The sequence below is a fragment of the Calidris pugnax genome, unplaced genomic scaffold, assembly GCF_001431845.1.
Source record: "Calidris pugnax isolate Ruff unplaced genomic scaffold, ASM143184v1 scaffold18, whole genome shotgun sequence".
Classification (NCBI taxonomy): Eukaryota; Metazoa; Chordata; class Aves; order Charadriiformes; family Scolopacidae; genus Calidris; species Calidris pugnax.
This window is the reverse complement of record NW_015090812.1, coordinates 8521963-8547980: the sequence shown is the minus strand read 5'-3', so window position 1 is coordinate 8547980 and position 26018 is coordinate 8521963. Positions and strand designations below refer to the sequence as shown.

Here is a 26018-nt window from a genome sequence, read left to right as displayed (position 1 = left end):
AGGGCAGCCCGCGGCGGCGGTTGCGTCGCCCACCCTGCCCGGCTGTCAGCCCCGCACTGCCGGTGTCGGCTCCGGCCGGTGTCAGCCCCGGTCTCTCTGCGGCGCCGCCGGCCCCGCTCGGTTTCATTTTAAGAGGCTCTGAGGGGCCCAACCGTCGCCAACCGCCTCTTGCCCGGGACGAGGCCACGCCCCCCCGGCGGGGCGGGGCTTCGTGCCGGCTTTTTAACCCCTTCCAGGAAGACGGCGCGGAGGGGGGTTTGGGGCGTGCGAGCGGGCGCTTCCACAAGGCAGAGGAGGGGGGTAAGCAAACGAAGGAGAAAGGGGGAAGGGCCCCTCTGCTTTCCAGAAGAAAAGCTTGGCACAAAAAACAATAAAAATCTATTTCCCCACTTTTCTAACTTCTCCCCGGCTGCCTTTCGCCACTTCGGCCGCCAGTCCCGCCGCGTTTTCCTAGCGACACCCCCACCCGCCCCCCCCGTTCTGAGGCGAGCAGGGGCGGTGGTAGGTCCCTCGGCTGGCCTGTCGCCAAGGGGCCGCTGCCGCGGAGCACGCGCAGGGGGGCGGGGGGAGTCGAGCCCCGTTGCCAGAGCTGCTGCCTTTGTCTGAGGGAGCAGAGAGCGCCGGGATTGGCAGAGGGCTCCGGACCGCACAACCAATCAGCTGGCGGCGAAGCCGGCCGGCTCGATGGCGATTGGCTGGGGGCCCCGGTTACTAAGCGGGACAAAGAAAGGCGAGCGCTGAGGCGGAGAGGGGGGACGGGGCTGAGGGGGATGGCGGGCGCCCCCCGGCCCTGCACCCGGCCGGGGCAGCCCTCGGGCCGGCCCCTGCGGCCTCCCGAACGCCACCGGTGGGAGAACGCCGCCTGCCCACACCAACGGCGGGGGATACACACCCTCCCGGGCCGGTGCCCCGCAGCTCTGGGCCTACCTGCTGCCCTCCAGCCAGGGCCGGCCCCCGGTTTGGGCATGGGGTCTGTGGGAGAGGGCCGCGGCCCAGGCCCTGGAGGCCATTTGCGGGTAGAGACGCTGTCCTCATCTCTGGCTGGGGCCTGGGCTGGCCAACCGCACTGCATCACCCCCAGCTGCCTGCCCTGCTGCTGCTAGAAACATGGTCTCTCCTCACCTGCCTTACTTCTGCAGGACCCTGGCAGCAGCCTGCTGTGTATCCCAAGTAAGAACCTGCGCATCATCATTGTCCACTAACTAGAATGTGACCCCTGGGGAAACCCAATGCTCTTTCTAGCAACATAACCAGGGGAAAAATGCAGAGGAAAAGACATCAAACCAGATGGCTGCCTTTCACAAGCTTTGGGATATATTGGTGCTGCAAATGCAGATGAAACTGAACCTCAGCCTGCCTGCCAGCCATGTCCCGATGGCCAGACCCTGAGCCCACAGCCCACAAGCACCGCCGGGTGGCAGAAATGCTGCCAGCTCGGCAGTCAGCCTCAGTCTTAGTCTGCCGAAGCATCCTTAAATAAAGGCAAAGTGACAGCTCTTGAGAAATTGAGGAAAAGCCCTTTCTGGAGACTTCCAACCAGTGTCACAAGCACAAGGACAGACAAGCACGTTGAGCCACTATGGAGACGTCAGGGAACGTTAGAAAACCCAGCACTGAAGTTGTCCTCTTTATTTGCACTATAAAGCATGGAAGAATAAGTTATGAATAATTTCTCCTGCTCTAGTGCTAGGTAGAAAGCTCCTGAAAACATCCTCCTGGCTCCGGTGAACCGGAGGGTGGCTGCAACGTTGAATAACTGAACGCCTGTACCCAGCTTAAGAGTATGTGGGAAGAGCTGGGCGCAGAGGATCTGAAGTTTACTGGTTTGTCACAAGTTCCACGGCAAGCAATTGAGAGCGGCGGTGCTCCAGTAGCAGAGCGCCTTGAGGGATGGACAGCTGCGGAGGAGCACAGGGCTTTGATTCAAATAACTCGCTGTCGATAAATTAATTTTATATCCCCGTCCACAAACTCTGATTAATCCGTGATAACCAGATACGAGTCCTTTTTCTAATTTTTAAATTAAATTGCTTGGGCTTGAGCTTGCTTGAAGTGAAATGCTCTCCTTGGAAGCGCACCCTTCTCCCTCAGTGAAATTTAGGTTGGTACCTTGGGTACAAACCATGGTTGCCCATCAATGGTGCAGGGGGCAGAGCTGCAGAGCAGCTCCATGAGGGTTGAGCAGTGGGTGCTGGGTGAAGACTCGGATGCTGCTTTGCAGACCCTGTGGGGCTGAGAAATGGGGCTGCCATCCTTACCGTGGCCCCCAAACTTAAGATTAGCAGCTCTGGCGGTGGGGGGAGGAGGAGGCAGGCTCGGGTTGAAATTCATTTTCCCCCTTCCTGCACCTCATTATAAGTTCCACCCACATAAGACCTAATTACTTGGCTTTTATGCTGGCAAAGTGGATTTCATCCTTGCTGTTTCCCATGGTGGTTGCCTTCATTTTCATGGCGGCACTGATGGTTACAGCTTATTGATGTTTTCACTTTAGTGATTTAAAGCAGAATACATTTTGTTATTAGCACTGGTTTCTCTCATTGCTGCTTTAATCAAAGATGCAATTTAAGGCAAAGGATTGTGTGTAATGGTAAACAGTAGGATAATGCCTTGAGAGAACAGAATATTAATGTGTTTTTATTTCTCAAAACTGTGCTTATAATATATCCAGGATTACTTGGCTCCCAACACGCACGCATGGGGCGCTCCCTTTCCTACCACACAATCGGGGTGAGCGGCTGTGTGCGTGTGCGTGTGTGTGCCGGGGGGAGAGGGGGGAAGGAGGCACATGTGCTGCCTTACACGCTGCAAAATAGCCTTTGCCCGTGTGTCTGTCCTCCATTGGCACAAAGTCTGGGCATCCGGTGTCACGGCAGCGTCCTCGCAGAACAGAAACAAAATCGGGAGCACGCCAAGTACTCGGGGATGCTCAAGGTCTGGCTGAGCGCTGGATCCACCCCGAGTTGGGAAAAGCTACATTCAAACACTGAAATAAAATAACAGGGATAACGGCAATGCTTGACCAGCGGGCACAGAGCCCGAAAAAGGGTCCCAGTACCCCACGCCAGGCAGAGAGGGGCAGCCCCTGCTGCCCTGTGCCACCCCCTGCCGCTGAGGGAGGCTGAGAAGCGAGAGGCGAGCACGGCGCCTGCTGCCTCCCCGATGTCCCCGCATCGACGGCCGCGCGCTCGCTGGCTTTCATTTCCTTGGATCCGAACAATTTGCATTTCAAGGCAAGATTAAATATTGAAGTTTTGAGCGCTTCCATGTGCTTTAGGAGGAGCCGAACGGACCCGCGCTGGAACAGACTGAACACAGAAAAGCCATTTGTGCCAAACTGCTTGGTTTCCTCTTTGCCGAGCCATGATAATGTGATATCCGACAGCTGAATGTAGGCCACAACAGGCTTTTATAGTTGGAGGGGTGGAGGAGGGAGGGGGGCTGAATCCACAGCGCTGCCAGCCAAAGGCACTAAAATGATGAGAGATTTTTGGGGCAGGCTGGAGTCTCCTGGCCACTCCCGAGATCCAAATATTAGCTTCACTGTTAGCACAAGCTCAGGGCCTGCCAGAGGGGAGCTTGTAGAAGGCAGAGCAGCGTTCACGTCAGAAAGGACGACTCCCCGGCCGGCAGTAAATGCTACACGAAATTACTAGCCTTGCGCTGCGCAGACATGGGGATTTGTGGAGTATTTGCCATAACTGGTGGCCAGCTTCCCACAGGGGTGGCCGCATCTTGCAAGTAACAGCACGAGAACAACCAGTCGCGGCAGTTTGATTTAGTTAACGGATTATTCCTGCCTGTTTCTCACCTCCTGGTGACGAGGAGATGAGGGAAGGCAGGAGGGTTAGTCTTCTTTGGCTCAGACGCTGCCTCTGGGGCCTCAGCGCTGCTCAGCGCGCTGCAAGCTAAACCTGGGGCTTGCTGGCAGGAGGTTCATCCTGTCTTTCTGGCAGCACGGGGATGGTGCAAGCACCATCTTTCCCTTCAACTGTACAATCTGAGCCCAGAAAATACTCCAGGACCACAAAATATTTGCCACCAGATTAAGAGTATTAAACCCCGTTGGGCTGAAATAGCAGCAGTTTCCCTCCCTGCATCCTCCTGCACCTTCATGTGAAACGTAGTGGGTGCTTTTAACAAGGACCGTGCTGCCTCCTCTCCTCTTCAGAGTCATTTTATGTCCTAATAGGCTGCAAAAACAGTTGCCTCGCTCCACCCCAGATGCGGCCGCATTTCTGTGGTGAGGAAAAACTCTGGCAAGTGTGCCCAAGTCGGGTGCTTTGGTTTGAAAATTACACATTGCATTAAAAAACCTGTATTAAAGAATAATATGCGGTCTGCAAAAACATTCAAATGAAACACTTCATTGTTAGGAAGTGTCTTATTTACAGCTGTCGGAGTGGCTCGTGCCCTCTTCCCTCCCGTGTCCACGTGACGAGGAAAGGGGTCGGAACAGGGGGCTCACGTACGTAAAGGTCGCAGCAGAATGCGTGCACGCAGAGTCGAGCTTGCGAGGAATCATACATTAGGCATTTCCTAACTTAAAAGCACTTGGCTTTGCACTGTAAACAACATTCTTTTAGTGTAGGAAATAACGTTTAAAAGAAGAAGAAAAAAAAAAAGAATAAGAGCTTTTAAAGAAATGTCTACAATGTCGGTTATTGCAGCTGGACCTAACGTTTTCCTCAGCAAGGTGTGGACTGGCCTTTCCTCACTGCTCCCCAGGTTTCTGCCCCAAAAAATCTCAGGATTAATGGTCGGGCTGGAAGCGGAAAGCCACTTTCCTGCGCGGGGAGAGGAGGTGTGTGTGGCTTTTGCAGCCTGGCAGCGTGTACCAACCCCGTGCTCTGCCCACGGGTGTCCAGGGTGGACACATCTACGCCGAAGGGTGCCCGGGGACGGGTGTGCTGCGAGGGGGTGGGCAGAGGGGGGGTGAGGGAAAGGACACGCTGCGCTGAGCTGTGCTGAATTGCTGCTTTGGCAGACAGCACCGGGCCAGCTCTTTAGAAAGTTCACGTTCAGTTATTGTTTTGACAGGCTGCCAAAGTTTTCCTGAGGAATGCAGGCAGCAGAAGGGAAATGTGGGTTTTTTTAATTTTTTTTTTTTTTTTTTTTTTTTAATAACTCAGCCAAACCAGAATGGAATTTCATGGGAAAAGCGAAAGGTACATCTCTAGCCTTGGGGCATCGTCGCTGCCAAATTTCAGAGGCTGGCTGCGAACAATGGAGGTGTCGAAGCATCCCCAGAGCCGCGCACGCTTGCACGCACTCACGCGTGTTCACGCGCGCTCACACTCGCACGGGAAGCGTCTTCTCTGATGGCGAGTGCTCCCACCCTACACCCGACGCCCCCGAAGACTGACATTAACGCTGAGCACTTAAGAAAACAACAAAAAAAGAAGTCTCCGTGGTGTAAAAGCAGAAGACGAAGCCGGTTTGCAGCTGATGGATGATTTGCGACTTGGCCTTGGGAGGACGCTTAGGTGTTCTCCCCACCCCGATCCCAGCTGTGCACGGTGCTTCAGAGACCCCATAGCTTTGGGGGCAACCCCTTCTCCCCACGTACTCTTCACTATGTCAGTCCCGGAGCCGTGGGGATTTTTTACAGGTCTTCCTACCCCTCGGAAGCCTCCTCCTCCTCCTCCTCCTCCATGGAGGCAGCAGAGCAGCCGGTGAGCCAGGCTCCGGCGCTGCAGCACCCCGGGGTCTGCGGGGCCGTGGAACCGGGCTGGGGAGCTGCCAGTTACCTTATATTTTCCAGTACACTAATTTCTCTTGTCATCTTGCCAGTGACAAACAGAGAGAGTTAAACAGAGCAATCCATTAAAGAAGCAGCCTGACAGACCGATTGTTAAAGGTTTCAGCGATCCCCATTTACACTGGCTTGAAAAAAAGATTTCGCCTCGAGCGGCTCCAATTACAGAATTATCGGACCACACTCCGGCCCCTTTGTGCACTTGGCATCTCTGTCATTGTTCCAGGCCTCTCTCTAGTTAGTCGCTTGGAAATTGGTGAACAAAATGGAAGGAGACTTGTAACAAGTTCAGAGAAATTAGAGGGGGAATAAAGAGAGAGAAGAAAGTCCCGTCCCCGTGTCCCCCCCCAGTGCTAATGTCCTAAACCAGGACATTTTGGAAATGTAACACTGTATAGGAATTTAAAATATTTTTCACTTCCTCTATTCATTGCTTTAATGCACTGTAACTCCTTGCTCAGATATTTTTTTTTTTCCCAAGGAATGTACAATAACCACTCTGTAAATTCCTCAGGTCTGAATTTAGGAGGAACTGTAGAACTTTATTCATGGAGGAAAGAAATAATCCCAGTACCTTCCTGCAATGACTCTCTTTTTAATAAACATGGCAGTCTATGTTTTGATCACAGCCAGTGATGCAAGCGGCAGGAAGAGGAAATCAACGGCACGTCTAGGAAAAGCAAGGTCTCATCCCTGCACTGCTGCCACCCCACTTGGTGACCTTCAGGCTGATTTGAAGGTGGCACCATTCCAGGGAAGAGGAATTCTGGAGAAGCCCGGATGAGCTGTCACTTCTGCAAATGCAAAGCTGGAACTCCGTAGATTTGTTGTTATTATTAGGAAAAGAAAACCCCAACGCAATAGTTTCCCGAGCTGAAGGGTTCTCTAATCCTTTGCCCACGGCTGAGCTGTCACCCCTGACGCAGCAGCTACGTGATGTGGATGTTACTCCCCCAACCAAATGTGACCTCATCTGTTTATCTTCCAGCAAACTCTCCCATTCCTGGCTTTCCAAATGATTTTACGACCCAATAACTAGTGTTATCCTAGGACTAGTACCCTCAAATATCCATAACATGTTAAGAATGGTAAGAAAACAACCTATTTTTCTTGCAGTGGAGATTATCTAGTTTCACCGGGAGGGTAAGTGAGCAAAGCCATCCCTATGAACTGCTGGGGGAAGGTTGAGATCAAGCTTCAGTGCTAATGCACAAGCAAACGGTGGCTTTACTCCGGCCCTAAACAGAAGGAAGGTTTCTCATGGCTGAGTCCCCAGTTCTGCCATGGGACTCCCTTGTCCCCATCCCTTGCCCTGGGATGCGGTGGAGTTGATCCATGGCAGGGAACCTTGGTGCGACGCATCTGCACTCCGAGCTCTGCCCAGCCGCGGTAACGGAGACTCCCACCCAAGGTTTTGGGTGGAGATCGAGAGCAGGAGAAAAAAACCCACCCCGTAACAACCCAGGGAGCTCTCAGAGGTATTGAAAAGTCATCTCATTTCTTATTAATTGCTTAGGCCAAGAATCCAAACATCGGCAGCGTGTTGGCCGGGGTTGTTTTCCTTGTAGTTATCCACATGCAATTCATGCCTTGGAAAACGACCCATTTACCATCATGCGTTGTTGCTTAGCTACATGCGCTTTCCCTCTAAGTTTTCCCAAATGGAAACATGGCTCTATTTGCTTTGGAGATCATTTTCCCTGGCTTTCTTTGCTTTACAGTAAATAAGCGCAAGAAGAACAGCCTCTGGACGCTAAACGGGGAAATAAAACAAACAGGGCTGCGTAGGGTAATTATTTAAGAACCAGCACGTGAATGTGATGCCTTCCTCGTCCAGCCAAAGCGGTGGGCAGGGAGGGCTTGAGCAAAGGTGGCTTGGGCATCAGCTTCTTTAAGACCATTTTTTGTCTGTCCTTTGCGTTAAAGTTCTTTCCCTGCTGAAGATTTCCAAACCCGAAGCGGGAATTTGGTTGAATAGCGCTGGGTTCCCAAGAGAAGGATATTAATTTTCTCGAGGACAGGTGGGACTTTAGGGCACCGAGAGCTCACTCCATGTCTCTGCTGCCACACAAGCCCTGTGGAGTCCTAGGCATCCTCTAAGCAGGAAAACACCTCCCTCGTCCCTGCAAACCACCAGGTGGGACTTTATCACCATCAAACCCCCAAATTTTACAGATTCACTAAGTCCCGGCTGCAGTGGCACAGCTGTTGGTGGGCACATGCCTGCAGATGACCCACCGCAGAATGAAGCCCAGATTCTGCCCCTCTACTCTGCTTTGGTGACACCCCACCTGGAGTCCTGTGTCCAGCTCTGGAGTCCTCAACATAGAAAGGACATGGATGTGTTGGAACGGGTCCAGAGGAGGGCCACAAAGATGATCAGAGAGCTGGAGCACCTCTCCTATGAAGACAGGCTGAGAGAGCTGGGGTTGTTCAGCCTGGAGAAGAGAAGGCTGTGGGGAGACCTCCTAGCAGCCTTCCAACATCTGAAGGGAGCCTACAGGAGAGAGGGGGAAGGACTCTTTGTCAGGAAGTGGAGTGACAGGACAAGGGCTAATGGTTTTAAATTGGAAGAGGGGACATTAAGATTAGATACCAGAATGAAATTCTTTCCTGTGAGGGTGGTGAGACACTGGAACAGGTTGCCCAGAGAAGCTGTGGATGTCCTATCCCTGGTAGGGTTCAAGGCCAGGCTGGATGGGGCTTTGAGCAACCTGCTCTGGTGGGAGGTGTCCCTGCCCATGGCAGGGGGGTTGGAACACGATAATCTTTAAGGTCCCTTCCAACTCTAACCATGCCATGATTCTATGATTCCCAGCACACCAGGTAAATCCTTCAGCCATTTTGCTGGAAGCCCGAGCCCATCAGTGCCTGTGCCGTGCAGATGTCCCCTAAACATGCAACAAATCCAGAGCATTTGGAAGGCATCAGCTTTACTTCCAGTGCGTGGAGGGGCTGTGCAGCACATGTGTGGCTGGACCCCTGCCTCCTGGGAGCGTTGGTCTTCCTAAGCACGTGCCTTGGGGCTGAGCTGTGCCTCCATGGCGCTTGCATCCAGGATTTCCAGATGTCCGGCAGCTCTTCCGTCCCTTGAGGATCAAACAGAACTTGCAACGTCTTCAGATTTTACCGGGGACAAAGCTTTTGGGTAAAAAGGCGGCCAAGCCTCTTTAACAACACGTAGGTTGGCAGAGACCAAAGCGGAGAAACTTTTGTTTCTCAGTGCCACCAACCCGCGCGGGACGGGAGCTCTCAACGGGGTGCTGGGTGCCTGCAGCTCCCGGGAGGAGCGGGATGCCCTCAAGGGTGAGCTCTCGCCCTGCCTTCTGCTGACAAAGCATAAAATGCGTATTGTCTCCCAACAGAAAAGGGAGAGACAAAGTAAATAGCGTGATGCTGATCACCGGGGCCGACACGCTGGTCTGAGGTTTAATGCCACGGTTTCCAGGCCAAGAACCTGCCAGAAAGTGAAGGGGGGTATTGTACCTATGCAAATCCCGTCCCGTGGGTTAACACATCCCAAACACTGCGCCCTCTGTGAGAGCTGCCAGCACCTGAAGAAGCCACCTTTGCTGCCCCGCCGCCTGGAAGCTCTTATCTTGCTTTGCCCGAACGTACACAATGCGACTTTGTTTTCGGCGATACCTCCCAGCTGGAACGGCCTCTTAAAAGTGCTTTGAGGAATTAAATGAGAGAAAACAGTAGGAGGGGGAGAGGCAGGGGGAGGAGAGGAAAGTTTGCTGCTGCACTAGGGGAGGCAAAGCTGGTGGGTACTAAACCCACTCAATAAGGAGGTAGGATCAATATCAGACTAGAAGAAGCAAACAGGTGACCAGGCTCCCTGCCACCAGAGGCACCCCAAGACGGTGTCTCAGTCCCACAGTGAGTATCCACTTCACCGTCCCCCGTGTCCCGGCAGCAAGGATGGGGATGCTGTCACCTGGGGATGCTGTCGCCTGGGGATGCTGTCGCCTGGGGATGCTGTCACCTGGGGATGCTGTCTGGGTCTGCAGCACTCCAGCTAACCTGCCCCCACCTCCACACACACCGAGCTCAGGCACATCATCCTCATGCCCCAGCCCCATGGCCATGGGTTTCAGCACAGGCGTTTTGGGGAGCGTGGTGAGTGATGGGATCAGCCAACGTGTCCTCTCCTTCCCTTTGCCCATTGCCTTCCTGTAGCTGAGGCTAAATTCTGCTTCTTGTGCTCCCCTCAGTTCTCTGTGGTTGGTGGGGAGATGCCAGGTCTCTCTTGCCCTGGGCAAAGACCTGCTCTTAGGAAGAGTCAGTGTCTCCCAGCCAGAGCCACGGGCTCCTGCTGTGTCAGTGCAGGGATCTGGGCATGGCTGGTGCGGAAGACAATGGCAGGACCAGCACAGCCACGCTTATGGGACCACAGGGCTCAGTGCCACCGTGCTGCGGGAGGGAAGGCAGCACGGATGGCCGAGAGCTGCATCTGTCACCATGACTCACTGCAGGCTGGGCACCCGCCTTCCCTCCTGCAGCTGAGTCAGGCCAAGGCCAGTTTTCATGAATGGAAATCCCTCTGGTTTTGTTGTCTTTGAAAGCCTGGAAACACCTGCCTGTTGCTTGGAGAAATGGCAGGCAGGCAGGATAAGGGTCTGGCAGCGTATCCCCTGTTCTCTGCATCCTTCCTAAGCACCCTTTGGGGCTCAGCCCTGACAGCACCCGGTGCCCCCCACAATTGGTTTGGAGTTGGCCCCGTGAAAATCAAACATCAAAAGGGCTCTTTCAGGAGGGGCTATTTCCACATCAAATGCCTACCTCCAGTCCTTAGCCACTGGGGAGACAGCTCTTCATAAAAAGAGAGAGAAGATTAATATTATTTTTCAAAAGTATAATGGGAGGTTTCCAGTCCCCGAGCACTTCAGAGTTGGTTTTTGCACAAAGCCAGAATAATTCCAACCCCAAAGGAGAGAGAAAAACACATTAGAAGGGGTTACATATGCCTGAAAAAATGGTTGGTCTGAATAGGAATGGTAGTGTCACCATCACTTTTGGGGGCTGGAGGACACTGCCACTGTGAAAGACTGACTTTCCCATGGGGATGCACGTTCTCCATCCTCCCTTGGAGCAGCAGGGTTGTTCCAGACACCTGCTCCAGCACGGGGAGTGTGGGGAGGTGGGAAGAGCCAGGAATAGGCTGTGGGGTTGCAAACTGGTGGGAGGGGGAAGGGGAGGACAAGGGGTGGAGAAGATGATGGGGGCACCATCTTGGGCAAGTGGAACAGGAGAAGGCCTGCTGCCAGGTACAACCCTCCTGCGGCTCCACAGAGAGAAAGGCAGCACGAATCCAGCCTGGCCACAGAGAGAAAGGCAGCACGAATCCAGCCTGGTGACCAGCCGGCAGTGTGCCTGGACTGTGGCGTAGCTCTGCCTTGAAAGGCACCTGCAACCTCAACATCTTTCTCTTAAAAAGATTCCTCAGCATCACAGGGGAACCACGTCCCAGCAGCCTTGACAGCAAGTTTCTGCTCCGTGAGCATGAGCCGCTGGGCCAGATGGGTGTATAAACAATTATTTGATCGCTTTCACTGCAGGAAACAACTTGAAAAATACCTCTGATTCACGAGCTTGCAGCCTGCTTCTGAAAAAACAGACCACGAGCAAGTTCTCACCCTGGAAAATCCCTTGCCTGTGTCTGCTCTGCATCCTTTCCCGTGCCGGGAAGGGTTGGGACAAATGTAGAAGGTGCTACAGGGCTAGCAGAGCTGCTCTGGGGCAATGTCCCCGGGTTGCTGGGACAGGGGTGGCAGGGCTCAGCATCTGGGAGGAGATCTATCCTTGGGTGATCTAGTGCCTTGCTTGCATTCTGCTTCTTGGTTATTCAACAAACGGGGCTCAGTCTCTGCCAGCATCTACCTCACCTTCCTCTGGACTCGGGGTGCAAGCATGGAGTGAGGTGTGGGACAGTCCTTGCAGCCCCAAGCCTCCCAGGCACCCATCACGAGACCCTCAGTGGTTTTCACTTAGCAAGTGGGTAGGGAGGAATTCCGTGGGGTCAGGGAGAGAAAAATCCAAAAGGTGATCCCGAGGGCTCAGAGAAACTCTTCTGGTTAAGCCAAATCCTGCCTTTTCCCAATGCTTGGAGTTACCCATCCATGAAGAGATGCCGGACCAGGCACCTTCACCCCATAAATTCCACTTAAGCCCTTAAAGCAATGCTTGGGTGGTGCTTCAGGTTCATCCACTGGCCACCACAGGGGCAACGTTTTCACATTCACCCAAGAAAGCAGAAAAATCAGCTGGAGATCGCAACCAGAGAGCAACGATGTGAGAAAGACACGGCGGGAGGGCGGCTGGGTGGTGGTTTGTGGGACCGTGCTGGTAAGAACCGAGTGCCCCAGCATCCTTCCTCGGCGGCTTTCCTGTCTCTCAGAGCCAAAGCAAAGATGGGGAGGGGGATGACGACAGACACGGCTCCTCTTCCCGAGACATCAGCTGCCTCCGGGAAGGTGGGGGAAGCCCTGGGAAAGCGGCTTCACGCCAATGACGGGGGCTGACGCGCGGCGGGTCGGTGCTGGGAAAAGCCAAGGGAGCTGGGAACAGGAGACACCCGCGGCAGATGATTGTGCCCGTCGGATACGGCCGGTTTGCTGCCGGCGGGACTTCTAATGCTCTGCCCAAACCAACTTACTCAGATTTACTGTCAGCGGCAGCCGGGCCACCTATAACTTGTGGTGAACATACCAGCCGAAAGGGAGCCCAGCTGGCCCCCTGCCCGGCAGGCTCGAGGAGGGGACTGGGGTGGGGTGGGGGGGCTCTGCAGCCCTGACCACCTGCCCCGGCATCTGGGAAAAGCATTTCCCAGAGGCCGCTGCTGCTGCTTTTTAGGGTGAAGGCATTGAAATCTGGGGGGCTGCTTGTCAGGGAGGCAGCAGGTGAGGAATCCGAGTTGCAAAAGATGGGGTGGGCTCCTCAGCTCCTCCAAGTTCTCACCATTTCTGAGGTCCCTGTCCCCCACTCTGGATCCCATAGAGCTGCACCCAGAGGTGCCAGCCCTGCCAGGGCTGGGCAGGGGAGCAGGGTGTGCGTAGAGGGGGTGTCCCATGGCTGGGCAAAGGATACCACTCTCCTTCCTACAGACCTGCTTCTCTCCATAGCCAGGTCCTGCTCTTCACAGCCTGGTGGCACAGATTCACTTGCCACCTCATAGCCTCAAAACGCAACCATTTGGCCCCAGTTGGAGCCCCCCTCCCACCCCGTCTGTGTATTTGACCCCTTGGGGCACATTCACTTGGGAGTGGGAGGAGGAACTGAAAGGGGGGATGCTGCTGCAGGGGTGGGATGCTGTGGCATGGACACGGAGCCCATCATTAGGGATTTTCCGCTCGCACCAGGGCTAGGTCACTATGAATTCAGCGAGGAAGGAAACCTGGCTGTCTGTTCTGACCTGTGGTCCAGCAGTGGCCTCCCCTTCCCCTCCCACTACCCCAGCATGCAGTGCTGCTGATTTCCAAGGGGAAATTCAGGAGGCTTTTTCCCCTGGGAGGAGGTTTTGGGGGAGCCAGTGGCTGGCAGGGATGGCAGAGCACAACCAGAGTTTCTGATGTTCAGAGACTCTGTGTGGGTTCAGAGAGGAGGGTCCCACCACTGCCCGTGGGCATCACTTCTCAGCCCTGTGCCAGGTGACAGAGGCAGGAGCCCTGTGCTTCAACTGGGAAGGTGGCAGTCCCAAGAGGATGTATCTTCACCCAAAAGCTTTGGTGACCAAATCACGCTTTCTTGTTCTCCAGCAACAGCCCCCATCCTAGCATGAGTGTCCTCCTGTGTTTGTGGAGCTCACCCACCACAGGACTGAACATAGGAGGTGAGCCTGAAACCTGCCTAGATGCCTTCAAGGTGCTAGAGGCACCTTTGATATAGGATTTCAGGTGATTTCTGCAAGCTGGCATGCAGGAGGCTGAAGAACGGCACTGGAGGGGAGCCCTACCTGCCACCCCAGCCCTATGCACATGGTCCCTGCTGGGATCCTGTGGCCAAAGCCACCATTTGCCCCAAGACACAGGTCCCAGCACCGAGTTTGGAAACACGTGAGGTGGATTCTTCTCTTGCCAGGGGCTTTCTGCCAACCAGCAGAAGGCTTGACAGCGATGCTGTGAACATTAACCCTGAGATGGAGCAGCTACAGTTGCTGCCATGCCTAGGGGAGCCCCCAGCCCCTCACTGGTTCCAGCGTGGTGGCACTGGGGCAGCTGGCTGTGCCGACAGACGAAAGGCAGGGAAAGGCCCAGCTGTGGCAGAAACCACTTGAACAGCTCAGCGAAGGCACGCAGAGGCTGGGCCAGCAGCCGACTCGGCCCTGGGTGACCCCCGGGAAACCCCTGGGAAACCCCCAGGAAACCCCCGGGAAACCCCCGACACCCCCGGGAAACCCCCGGCTCGCTCAGCTTCCGTCCTTTGTGCGAGGAGATGGGGCGACGGCACGGTGGCGACAGCGTGGTGGCCACCCGTGTCACCCTGGCCTGAGCAGCACCGGAGGCTCGAAACTTCCTTCATGCTTCCTTCCCACCTCAGCCTGCAAACCTTAGCACTGGGGGGGTGATTTTTGTCTCTCCCCTCCCTGGTGTGGAGGTGAAGCACCCTGTGAGGGAACACTCATTGATGCCAGTATTCACCAATGGGCATCAGTGCCCTGGGCTCTTGAGGACCGATGGGCCTGATGGAGGGGATGGAGGATGTGGCTGCCCTGGGGTGGGGGAGCCAGGGGAGCCAGGGTACACCGGCCATGGGTGTCAGGAGCACAGCCATATCCTGCAACAGCCTCCCCTCACTGCCTGTCCCAGCCACCCAGCGCCGGCTGTGAATGTTTTCTGTTCTTGCAAGAAATCCAGCTGAAAACAAAAGGGGCTGCGCCTGCCAGGTGGCTCCTTCAGAGCTCTCACTTCTGCTCTGTGTTTAAGAAGCAGTGATTTTTTTTATTATTTTTTTTTTTTTGCTCAGAAATGTCCAAATTTTTTTGCTCTGATTTTGAAGCCACCAGCACTGAGCTCCCAGGGACCAAAGGGGTCCCAATGCCTGTTGCCTGTCCCTCTCCTGCCCATCCTGCCTGCAGGGCTGGCTTGCCAGAGAGAAAGAGTCTGGGGCTAAAACGTCCATCCCAAAACTGATGTGCCTGGGGTGGAGGGGAATGCTGACCCCAGTCCTCGTGGTCCTTCCAGCACCAGCTCGGGCTTAACTCTCTCCTCTGCAGGAAGAGTTCAAGCCTTCCAATTAAATCCGGGAAGGAGTTAGCAAGTCTTTGTGGCAGGCGGATTAGAGGCAGAGGTAAATGCTCCTGCTAAGTGTAATCTGGCTGGTTAAAAGCTCAGCTCAGCTTCTATCCCAGCATTGTCTTTGCTTCTTATAAATATAGGAGACACTTCTGCAAACAGGGATTTTTCCTTTTGCCTATTTAGAGACCCAAGAGGCTAGGGAGAGCCTGTCACCCTCCTCCTCCTCTTCCTGGGGTGTCATTAGGGTCTAATACCACCTCCCTGGTGCCCTCTTCTCACTGGGATGGGTTTGGCACTGGCAGCCTCTGATCCTGCGGGTGCAGCAGGAGGGGGATTACAGCTTGTGGGGCCACGGGTCAGGGCAGGTGAAGGCAGCAGAAGCTGTTGGCATTGGGGAAATGGGGCTGGGCACAGAGCCGGACCCTCTTTCACCCCACAAACCAGTGTTCCTCCACTTCTATGTCCTGGGGAGTGCCCTTGGATGGGATGGGGTAGGGGTTGGGGAGGACGGGGACTGGGAGACTGGGGACTCTGCTCACTGTGAAGCATAAAGGAACCCAAAAAGAAGTGAAAAAAAAAATCGTAACTATCTAAAAATAGGTAACAGTTCTCTGGCTCTCTCTAAAAACCCCTATTCCTGAGTTGGTGGCACCGAAGTGGGTGCAGAAGGGTGGCAGCTCCACCTGTGACCTTCCCTGCCCTGGCCATCCCACACCATGGCAGGAGCATCTCTAGGGGCCTTGTCCTCACCATTCCATGCAAGTGACAGAGGACTCGCTGGGCAAGGCTAACCAGAGCCAGCATGCCAGGCCCAGGAGCTCGTGGGTGCCCTGGAGAGGGTCCTTTGTCACCAGGGCTGGAGGGTGCACAGATGACCTGTCCCTAGGGATTATGGCTGGAGTGGGGGGCTCTCAAGGGGAGCACGAGGCAAGCAGGGATCAGGGGCTTACCAGGGATTAAGGTACTTTCCATGCATTTAAACTACTCATCACAAACCCAGAGCTATCTAGGAATGAGCAACCTGGAGCACAGAGCCCAGGGGACAGGGGAGAAGTGGGGGGAGAAGCTAATAACTTCCCCAGTCCCCACCCCAGGGCTTGCAGGGAGCAGTGGGAAGATGCTCAGAGAGGCTTGGAAGACCCCAAAGCCCCAGGGATAGCCCATGGTCCCCAGTTCAGGGAGATAAGCATGTCTCCACACAACCCCAGTGAGATGCATGCTGGTGGAGGAGAAGTTGGGGGGCTCGAGGGGGACAGCAGCAAGTCCCAGGGGGACAGTGGGGCACCATGCCCTCTCTGGGACCAGGACGGAGTGGGATGCATGAGGGATGCATGAGGGCTGGGTGGCTCCAGGAGCTTGTTAACCTTAATCCTCTCTTGGATTAATGCTCAGGGGAGCTGGGGACAGTGGTTAAACCTGCAGGAGCGAGCACTTGCAGTTGAGCGCGGCACTACAGCGGGGTCAGGGGGGGACAGAGGGCACATCTTAAGGGCAAGGAGAGGGGCAGGCAGTCCCGTGGCCTAATCTGACATGCGGCCTTGGATTTTGTGGGCATGTTCCTGGGCCCTGCCCTCCTGCAAAGGAGCAAAGGGATGGGCAGAGTGATGGTGAGCTCCATGCCGGGGTCATCTCCGGCAACGCTGCCTGGCGCCAAGAGGCTGCTGCTGGATCTGGCTCTACGGGGCCACCGAGGGCTGAACCTCTGGGGATCAGAGCAGCCTGGAGGTACTAGCCCGAGGTGGAAACCAACTGCTTTTGGAAAGATGCTCTTTTTGGGAGAATGCTTGCCCAGGATGAAGTCTCTGGGATGCAATCCCTCTCTCAGGCTGAGCTGGCTTCCCTGGGACTTAGCTTTCAGGCGATCGCAGAGGAGTGGTGTGAGGATGCTCAGGGGTGCTCACACAGCCCATGCTTCTACCCATGCAGACCCCACACTGACCCTAGTCCCCAGCAGATGATCATGACATTAGGAGCCACCCAACTCTGCAGCCACCAGCTTGCAAGCCCACGCAGGGGTGGAGCAGCCTGGCTAGCATCCCTGCAGATGGGACCACCTGTCCTCAGAGCAGCCCTAGCTCCCCCCAACCTCAAGAAGGTACCAAGAACCCCGTGCAAGACCCTGTGGCAACATGTCACAGCCTGCTGGGAATGCCATGCCAGGTCCTCAGCCCTGGCTGAGCTGAAAATGCCACATGGATGCCCTTAGAGGAGGTTCCCATCCCTTGGCAGTGTGGGTACAGCTCCCTCCTGGGCATCCCCTGGTCTGAGCTCTTTTGCCGGGCAACTGGCTTTGGCATGAAGGTGCAACTGAGTTACACCAGTGTCCCCTGGACCTCAAGCACTAGTTACACCTCCTTCACCCCTCGAAAGGCTTAGCCTAATCCAGCCCATGGCTCCATACTCTGGGGCTGGCAGCACCCAAACCTGCTACTTGTCCCAGGGAGGTGCCACGGGACATTGTCACCCATCCCAACACAGTCAGTGTCACCTTGGGTTTCTCCTTGATGGGATGGGGCTGGCCTTGCAGGGGCTGCGGGTGCCATGTGCCTGTCCCCTGAGGCAGCAAGGCAGAATGGGATGTACTGTCCTAAGTGGCATCTTAACTAGATCTGATCCAGCCTTGCAAAGCCACAGCGCCTTCAATTCCCTTAGCACTCCAAATCTGCTACTGTGCATCTAAGCGGATTATTTTAAATACCCCATGATGGACTGCTCCTTTGTAATATAATCCAGCCTCGTGTGTCCCATTCCCCTCCTATTTGCTGTGATTTAGCTGCAGCTGTGACAGCTAGAAACCTCCCCAGCTCTCCCTGCTCCCTAGGAAACGTCCCTCATACCCAGCCCCTTCCCCAAATCTTGCTCTGCCCTGTGCGGCTGGATCCTGGGGATGCTCCCGTGGCCTTCCATGTCTTGGGGTGAGCAATGGCCATGGGATGTCCTTCCCCAGAGCTGCTTCATCTGTACCCAGAGCTGAGCCCTGGCACCAGCATTGCCCCCACCTGCACCTCAGGGCCATATCTTGGCTCTCTCACCCGGAGAGGGGCCCCGCAGGAGCCCTTTTGGGTGGGTTTTATCAGTTTTCAGACCTCTTAGGCCTCTTGCTCCAGCCGACTGTCTCTGACACCTCAGCCCTGCCACAGAGTTAGCCAAGAAAGAAAGCATCCTGCCTCCTGCTCCCAAGTGGAGTTTGGGGAGAGCGGGGACCGGCTGGGAGCCCACCCAACCCCGCTCGCGGCAACGGCAAAGAAGCCGACGCTTTTCCAAGCGCTTCCCTTTGGGGCTTGTCTGATTAATGAGGGCTTGTTATTTCCAAACTGTTTGAAATCGTGTTTATTTTATCTGCCGCCGGATTCCTCTGACTCAGGGCTCATCGTTAACTGCCAAAGATGAGTGACAGATCCCGCTAATTACAGCTAATGATGGCCTTAAAGGATCTCTGCACGCGCACGTGTGTTTGTGTGCACACATGCCAAGGGCCATTTATAATTTAAAGTGGGGAGAGTCGTTAGCATAAACCATGCCCGGATTAATTGCAGAGAGCAGCCTCTCTGGGGAGGATGCTCTTCGAGAGGTTGTGGTTTCAAATGTTGGATGCTGAGGACGGTACAGGCTGCCTGGGCAGCGGCCGGGTTTCAGACTTGGGGACACCAAATCAAAGCCACCACCATAGGAAATGTTTGGCGCAGAGCCACCGAGCAGACAGGGGGGACCAGGGGGACCCCGGACATGTGGCGCAGATACGACCGGCTCAAAGCTGGGCAGGGCCATGGGGGAGCTCTGCAGGGTGTTTTCCAGCTGGGAGGAATACTGTGTCCAATAGACCCCACTTCTTCCCTAGCTTTCATGGGAACAGGCAGCGGGAGCACTGAGAGATGCTTTTATGGCCTCCTTGAGGACGAAGTAGCTGCAGGAGCACAACCTCTTACTAGACACCAGAGACCTCACCTGGGGTCTTGGGACCTCACCCAAGACTCTCCACCTTGGGGAGAACTCTACTCCCTTTAGACCCTGGGCGATCCAGTCCTGGCATTGACTTCTTTGCTTTTGCCTTTCTCCCCAGGAGGGAAAGAGGGAGGATGGAGGAGATGAGAATTTCCCCACCCGTGGGCTGGAGGTTGCAGCATGGAGAAGCAGTGGCTGCATGGCTCATGGCCACCACCCCGGTGAGGGGACGGGCAGGCAGCAGCTGAGGCAGAGCAGGCACATCCCACAGAAGGGCTGACCAGAGGACTTCCACCACCGGCACAGTGGGATTTAGAATCATAGAACCATTTAGTTTGGAAAAGACCTTTAAGGTCGTCGGGTCCAACCTAGCACTGCCAAGTCCACCACTAAATCCTGTCCCTGAGGCCTTCCCTAAACCAGCTCTCCACTTGCCTGGGCTGACTTTCCCCCACCCCTGCAAAGAGGATGCATGGGGACAGGCATGTCTCCCAGCTCCATCTCCTCAGCCTTCCCCTTCCTCGGGGGTCTGAGTGATGCCCTTGTCCTTCTCCCAGCCCTGCTGACACAGGCCACGGAAGAGGCATCCAGAAGGAAACCAAAAGCTGTTCCAGATGGCAAAAGGCTCAGCAGAGCGGAACAACTGCTCCCCAGCCCTTATCTTTCTGCAAACCAAATCCACCCTTCTTGGAAAAAAGTAATTCAAGCTCCTCGGTCTTCCTCGGAGCTGGCGAGTGGGAAGAGCGAAGCGCCGGCACCGGCTCCCCGGGGAAGGGAAGCACCATCCTGCAAAGTGCTTCTATATCGGTCTCCACCACCACAAGAAGGTCTAAATTGGAAGCGATGGCAGCAGCAAGCGTCGGGATGGCGAGATGGACTCTGGGGCCAGGGCGAAGGGATTTCAGGGGCTGGATGTGCTCGGCGCAGAGGGACGCCTGCCAGCGCAGGACACTGCAGTTCTAATCCCACTAAAAGCTGGGAGGAAACGACTTGGACGAGGGCTTTTGGCTTCCTCGCTGAAAAGACCAGATTCAGGTCAAGCCTGATGGCTCATGAATTTATCTTGGATCTTTTGAATTGTTCTGGACCCCAAAACACTCAGGTTTCTCTTTCTGAAACACTCCAGATGTTTTGATTTAAGGCTCTTGCAGAAACAGCTGTTGGAGGCTGTGGAGCAGAGCTTCCCTCAGAAATGTGCAGCCACTCGATGGTTATGATCTCTCCCGAGATGGCCCAGCAAGGCTGGCAGCTCGGGCTGGTGCTTTTTGCATTACCAAAACTCTGTCACTGGGTGTTTCAGTCCTTCAAAACCCTGTCCTGGGGGCTCACGCTCTCCTGACCCCACTCTTTTCCCTGGGAGGGCTTCCTTCGCCTTCATTCCCTGGTGACACCTTGCAAAGCCTTCTCCAGGCCACCTTTCCCATAGCTTTGAATCCCAATGTAGCAGGGACGGGAGGCAACAGGAAAGATGCTCTGGAGAAGCACAGGCTGGGAGCTGGGGGCACCAGCGTTGGAATGAGAGCAGTGCCAGTGATGCTGGGTGCTTGCCTCAGAGAGCTTGGCTCCATCTTACTGTGAAGCCAGAGAGCTCCAGTGGCATTGGTGACCTCGGGGACATCAGTCTGGGCAGTCCATGTTTATGGGAATGGGTGGCTTTAAGGCCCCAGGGTGACTTTGGGGTGTGCAGAGCCAAATGGTCTCTCCCCAGCCCAAATGGGAGGGTTTTTTCCCCTGTGCCATGGCCAGAGAGGGTCAGAGCCATCTGAGATGTGGGGTGCGCGAGAGGACAGGCCACCACGAGGTGCTGGGTCTAGGCACCAAGCTGCAAGCTGCTGGCTCAGCGACATGCTGAGCCCTCCCCAAATAACCTCTGTGATCACCGTCACCCAACAAAAGAGCCCAATTGCAAAGAAAACAGGGAAGCAGCTGAAAAAATAAAGGCAGTGCCATGGCACTGTGTGTGCCAGGCTGGAAATTTGGGATGGTGCTGAAGCACAGCCTTGGATGCTTCTCCCGCCCTAGGGCATCAAGGGCCAACGCAGGGTGGAGAAATTAAGGGTGCCAGAGGACAGTGGGAGGGCACCCTGCAGACAGCACCAGGGTCAGGCAGCTGTGACTCCAGAGTCCTCCAGGTACTTGGGAAGAGCTGAGGATGCTCAGCAAGGATCCTGCAGCCACCTCTGCGTGGTGTGAGGTTGAATGGCCTAACCCCAGCCCTGCATCTCCTGGCGACAATGCAGTGCCAGGCTGCTCGGTAAGATGCCAGCCTCTGTGGGTACCCCAGCTCCTTCACCACCCACACTCCTCTCCAAATGTCACAAGTATCCAAAAGATGGAAAAATCTGCTCGGCGACCTCAAAGCACGGCCACGAGCTCCTAGAGACTTGGTGTAGTCCCCGAACCCTGGCGATGGGGGCCAGTAACTCTTTCAGCTAAAGGAAAGGATGAATGGAGATGAACTGGGCAGGCACAGGTTTGCTGGGAGAACCGGAAGGTTCTTGATGTCAGGGTAAGAGGCAGTGCCAGTTCTTCCCTCCTAACACTGCGCGTACCGCTCTCAGAGACTGAGAACACCAAACTCATTGCACCTCTGCCCTGGGCCTCAGGTTATCTGCAGCCTCAGCCGACCTGGGGGGCAGGAACGGGTCACGGCTCAGCTCGGTGGCCCTGGGGCAGGCAGGGTGTGGGTGGAAGTGTGGGTGGAGGCAGCGGTCCCTGCCCTATCTGGCAGCCTCTGGGATTAGCTGCCTGGCATCGGGGAGCTGCTGGAGCAGCAGCGTGGTAGGAACAGATACACACAGATAAGGCAACCTGAACTCTGGGGACAGCGAGCCAGCTTCATTAACCCCCACGCATCCAGGCACTAACGAAGACACTATCATCTGCTGTCACTCCCTGGCAGCTCGCCTGTGGCCGTCAGTCCTGGCTCACACGAGGACAAAACCCACCACTTCTATGGGTGGCCCCGCTCTCCTGGAGCTGCTTGGGGACACTGCTGGTGCAGGGTAACACAGCCTGCACGGGGACAGAGCTGGTAGAGACACCCACAGCCGACGTGGGGTCCCACAGCCAGCGTAGAGAGCTAAGGAAGGTGCAGGGACATGCAGCCAGGATGGAGACCGCCAACAGTTTGGGGACAGGCAGCCATGGTGATGACCCAGGTGGTGGTACAAGGACCACCAGGATGGGGAGGGGACCCTGCCAGTTCTGGGGCATGACGCAAGGGATTGAGACCCATGGACACGCATGGAGACCCACGGACAGTATGTGGACACGCAGCCAGGATGGGGATCCAGCTGGCATGGGGACCCTGTAGAGCCCTGGGGCAGAGTGATGCTGCAGGACAGAGGATGACCGGCAGCATTGCCCACCCCTCTGATGGCCTGAGCCCCGTCACCATCCCCACATCCCTCCCCAGGCTCCATATTTCCAGCTGCAGCACACAGGAGGGTCCAGCACCATGAGGACACGTTGAGGGAGAGAAGCATCTCCAGGTCCCTGCCTGCATCCCCATCGCTGGCAGGCCATGGGCTGCTCAGGGACGGGCACAGAGCGGCACTCCCCATCCCGGTAGCTCCGGCATGAAAGCGCCGGCCGCGGCAGCAGGCGGGCCTGGCCACCATCTCCACTTCCAGGTAAACAGATGAGGCAAGCGGCTCGCTTTCCCTCCCTGCCCGGCAGCCCCGGCCACACAGACCCGCCATTCAGCCCTGCCGCCCCGCACAAACCCCCAGTGTTCAGGAGAGGGCTCGTCCTCCCCGGGGGGGCACCGGGGGGGGACACGCCACGGCCAGGCGGTTGACACCCGGCCAGGCTGGAGCAGGGCCAGCGGGCACAGAAAGAGCTGCTGTGTTTTGGCCGGGTCCCACCGTGCCGGGGTGGGGGCAGAAAGGGCCCCTTTGTGCATGTGGGACCCAGGGGTCCCCCCACGGCTCAGACGTATCCGAGGTCCTACAAGGCTGTGGTGTTGGTCACGGGTGGCTCCATGGGGAAGTGGGGTGAGGGGGTCATTGTCAGCAGGCAGGGGGGCTCAAACAGCAGCTAAATCTCCAAAAGAAAGATTTGCACCCCCAGATTATGGGGCACAAAAGCAGTGAGTGGGGGATGTTGACCAGGGACACATTCAAGTGGTGGCAGAAGCCGGAGCAGAAGGCAGCTTTCCCTGAGCATCACCCTATGAGCATCCTCCCCAGGCGGTGGGAAGGGTGGGCACGCTCCTGGTGTGTCCACCCCATGGTCCCACATGGCCTCCACCAGCACAGACAGCAGGTCACCCACTGGAAGCATTATTATCCATCATCCACCAGCAGCCATCAGTCCCTTCACTGGGGGACAATGTCCCCTCTTCCATGCCTGGCACCTTCCTCCCTTGCTGCTCCCCTGAGAAGGTGGCTTTTTTTCCCCCGAGGAGCGCAGGGAAAGCATTTTCCACCACAGCAGATGAAGATGGATTCACAATCCAATTTTACCCTAGTACCACTTCAGTGATTTTGATGGAGCTGCTCTGGATGGGTGCCGGTTGGAGCCAGAGGACAGCTGTCGCGGCTTCATAGACCAGGGGTTTCTTATCTGTGTCACCTTTGATTACTGTAATTGAAATCCTGCTCTGATCTGAGCCGTGCCCGAACGTTTCTGCTGCCTGTGCGGCTCTCGGCTCCAACGGCAAAATGACGTTAATAGATTTTAAAGCCAGGCAAGGCCTGTGAGAGCGTTTCTGCCTGACCTCCCGGATCGCAGCCGACAGCCCCCGCTTACCCCGGTCCCGCTCTCAGCCGCTGGCACAGCCCTGCCATCCCCCCCCCCGCCACCCCATGACTCATTTTCCCTCCTGAAAGCACAAATCCTGCCTTTCCCCAGACCCCCTCGTGTGTGTGTGAGTACATCCCGCCTTCTCCCACCCCTTTGGAGCAGAGCCGGGATGCTCTCGAGGGAGGCAGGGTCCAAGGGTGCTGGTGGGATCCCGGAGGGATCAGCCGCCCTTTAGGCTTCCTGCTCCAGCATGAAATTCCCCGTGGGCAGCACTGCCCCCCTTTTTTGGCCTATTCTGACCGAAAGAGCAGCAGGGCGAGATGCCGCTGCCCATCCACTGCCGGGCAGGCTGCAGGGGACAGAAATGCCACCGCACAGGAGAGGATGCTACTGGCTTTGGTGCCAAGCTGGAAAACCGGCTGTGGCTGGTGGTGCGACCGGCGCTTTGTCACCCTCCCCATCATCTTTTGTGAAGCCGCCGGTGGTGTTTAGCCAGAGTCACTGCAGCAGAAAGAGTGACACCAGCCCAGACAGCGTCTGAGGGCAGGAGCTTGGGAGGACACGTGTGCTGGCACGCGTGCTCCTGCAGTTTGGCTGGGCAAGCAGCCGGCGCGAGGAGCGAGCCAGTCCTGGACGGGCTGTGACAGCAAAGCTGGTGGCTCCATCCGGGATGGGGAGGGATGGCTCAGCCAGCCTGGTTCTCCAGGAGCTGCCCTCTGGAGCAGGCAGGGACATCCCAGGTGCAAAGCCTGGTCCGGAGAGCCCTGCGAACCCTGCAGACCAAACCCTGGCTGTGCCAGACAACCTTCCTGAACCCCCAGGTTTTCCAGGCCTTTTTTTTGGCGACAATACAGCCAAGAGCTGGCTGGCACATGCTAGTACAGCAGCCTGGGCTTGCACCAGTGAGGATCGGACGGCGCCATCCCAAAACTTCATATGCCGGCAAAAAGACGACTGCCCAGAGAGCAGCCCCAGTGATCCACCATCAGCAGGCATGGAGGCTCCTTCCCAATCCCGGCTGGCCGAGCGGTGGCGTTTCCTCTCCGGCAGCAAACCCCCCGGCGGGTCACGGGCCGGCGGCACACACAATGCTTGGGGTTATCCAGCCCCTTATCAGCCCCGGCCACGCGGTGCTGGGAGGAAAAGGGTTTCAATCCCAGCTGAGCCCCGGCTTCCGTTGGGAGCCGTTCTCCCAGTCACGGGGTAGGTAGGGCTGGACCAGTTTCGACTTCAGAACTGGTGGAGCAGGGCTGCGGCTGCCATGGGGAGAGAGGGACTGCAGGGTTGTCACCCTGTATCCCTGTGGCATTGCCAGGGTCCCTCCTCGTGCCAGGGAAGCTGCTGGTCTCCCGAGCAATGCAGTAGTTCCTGCCCCAGCTTTGCCCAGCAGTGCTGTGCCATGGCCACCTGCAGAGTTTGGGGATGGAAAGGGGTGAGAGCTGGTGACACCCAGGGAAGGGGCTGCTGCTGGGGCAAGCAGCGGATTTCTGGGCTGGCTAAAACATCCCCATCGAGGTTCTGCTGCTCCCTGCCCCAGGGGGACATCCCTGGTGCCGGGAAAATGCCTGTCTGGAACAGTAGGGCAACCGGAGAAACCCCACCAGCAAAGGCCACCTCTGCCAGCCGGGAGGGGAAACTGAGGCACGAGGAGATGCCAAGGGAGACCTCCCATCTCCCTGTCCTTAGGCTGTGGAACATCATTCCTGGGGCTGCCCCAGCTGCCCAAAGCTGGCTGAAGGAGAGGGACCGCGGCACAGGGTCAGACCTAGTTCCTCAGCCCAAAATTAGGGGGTGAGGGTACCCCCAGCTCTTCCGAGCCCTCCCGGCGGTGAGGAGGGGGCGGGCAGGGGGCTGGCAGAGGCACTGGCAAAGGCTGGGCTTGCCGCGATCCCCTCCCGCTCCATGATTAATTGAACACGGGCTAAAATTAGCCGCGGAGGCAGCACCCCTGGGGTCTCCCAGCGGCATCCCCGCTGCCCGCCGGCTGCCTGCAAGTGGGTCAGGCAGCAGCTGCCTCCCGCCTGGGTGCCAGGGGTGCTTGAGGGACCCCCCATGTCCTCTGCTGAGGATGGGAGCAAGGCTCTGCACCTCTTGCCTCCCCGAAAAATCTCGGGGGCTTTTCCCCGCTCCGGATTCACTGGGCTGGGCTGCGTTATGGGCAGAGCAGCTGGGGAGGCTCAAGGCCACCTTCTGGGATGGCAGGAGTGTGGATCCCTGTCATGTTCCTCCCCGTGCCTTCGGGGATCTGTTATTTTTAGCCGCTCTCCCTATCTCACGTCACTAGCTAGGTTCTGGCGCTCTTTTATTCCTCTCCCCCCCCCCCCCCCCCCCCC

The 26018-nt window shown here is 56.4% G+C and overlaps 1 protein-coding gene across 1 annotated transcript in view; it reads right to left on the bottom strand.

The window, feature by feature from the left end:
• The window catches only part of PIK3R3 (phosphoinositide-3-kinase regulatory subunit 3), a 67520-nt gene that overhangs the window by 33382 nt on the left and 8120 nt on the right, over window positions 1–26018 (bottom strand). The window lies entirely within an intron of this gene.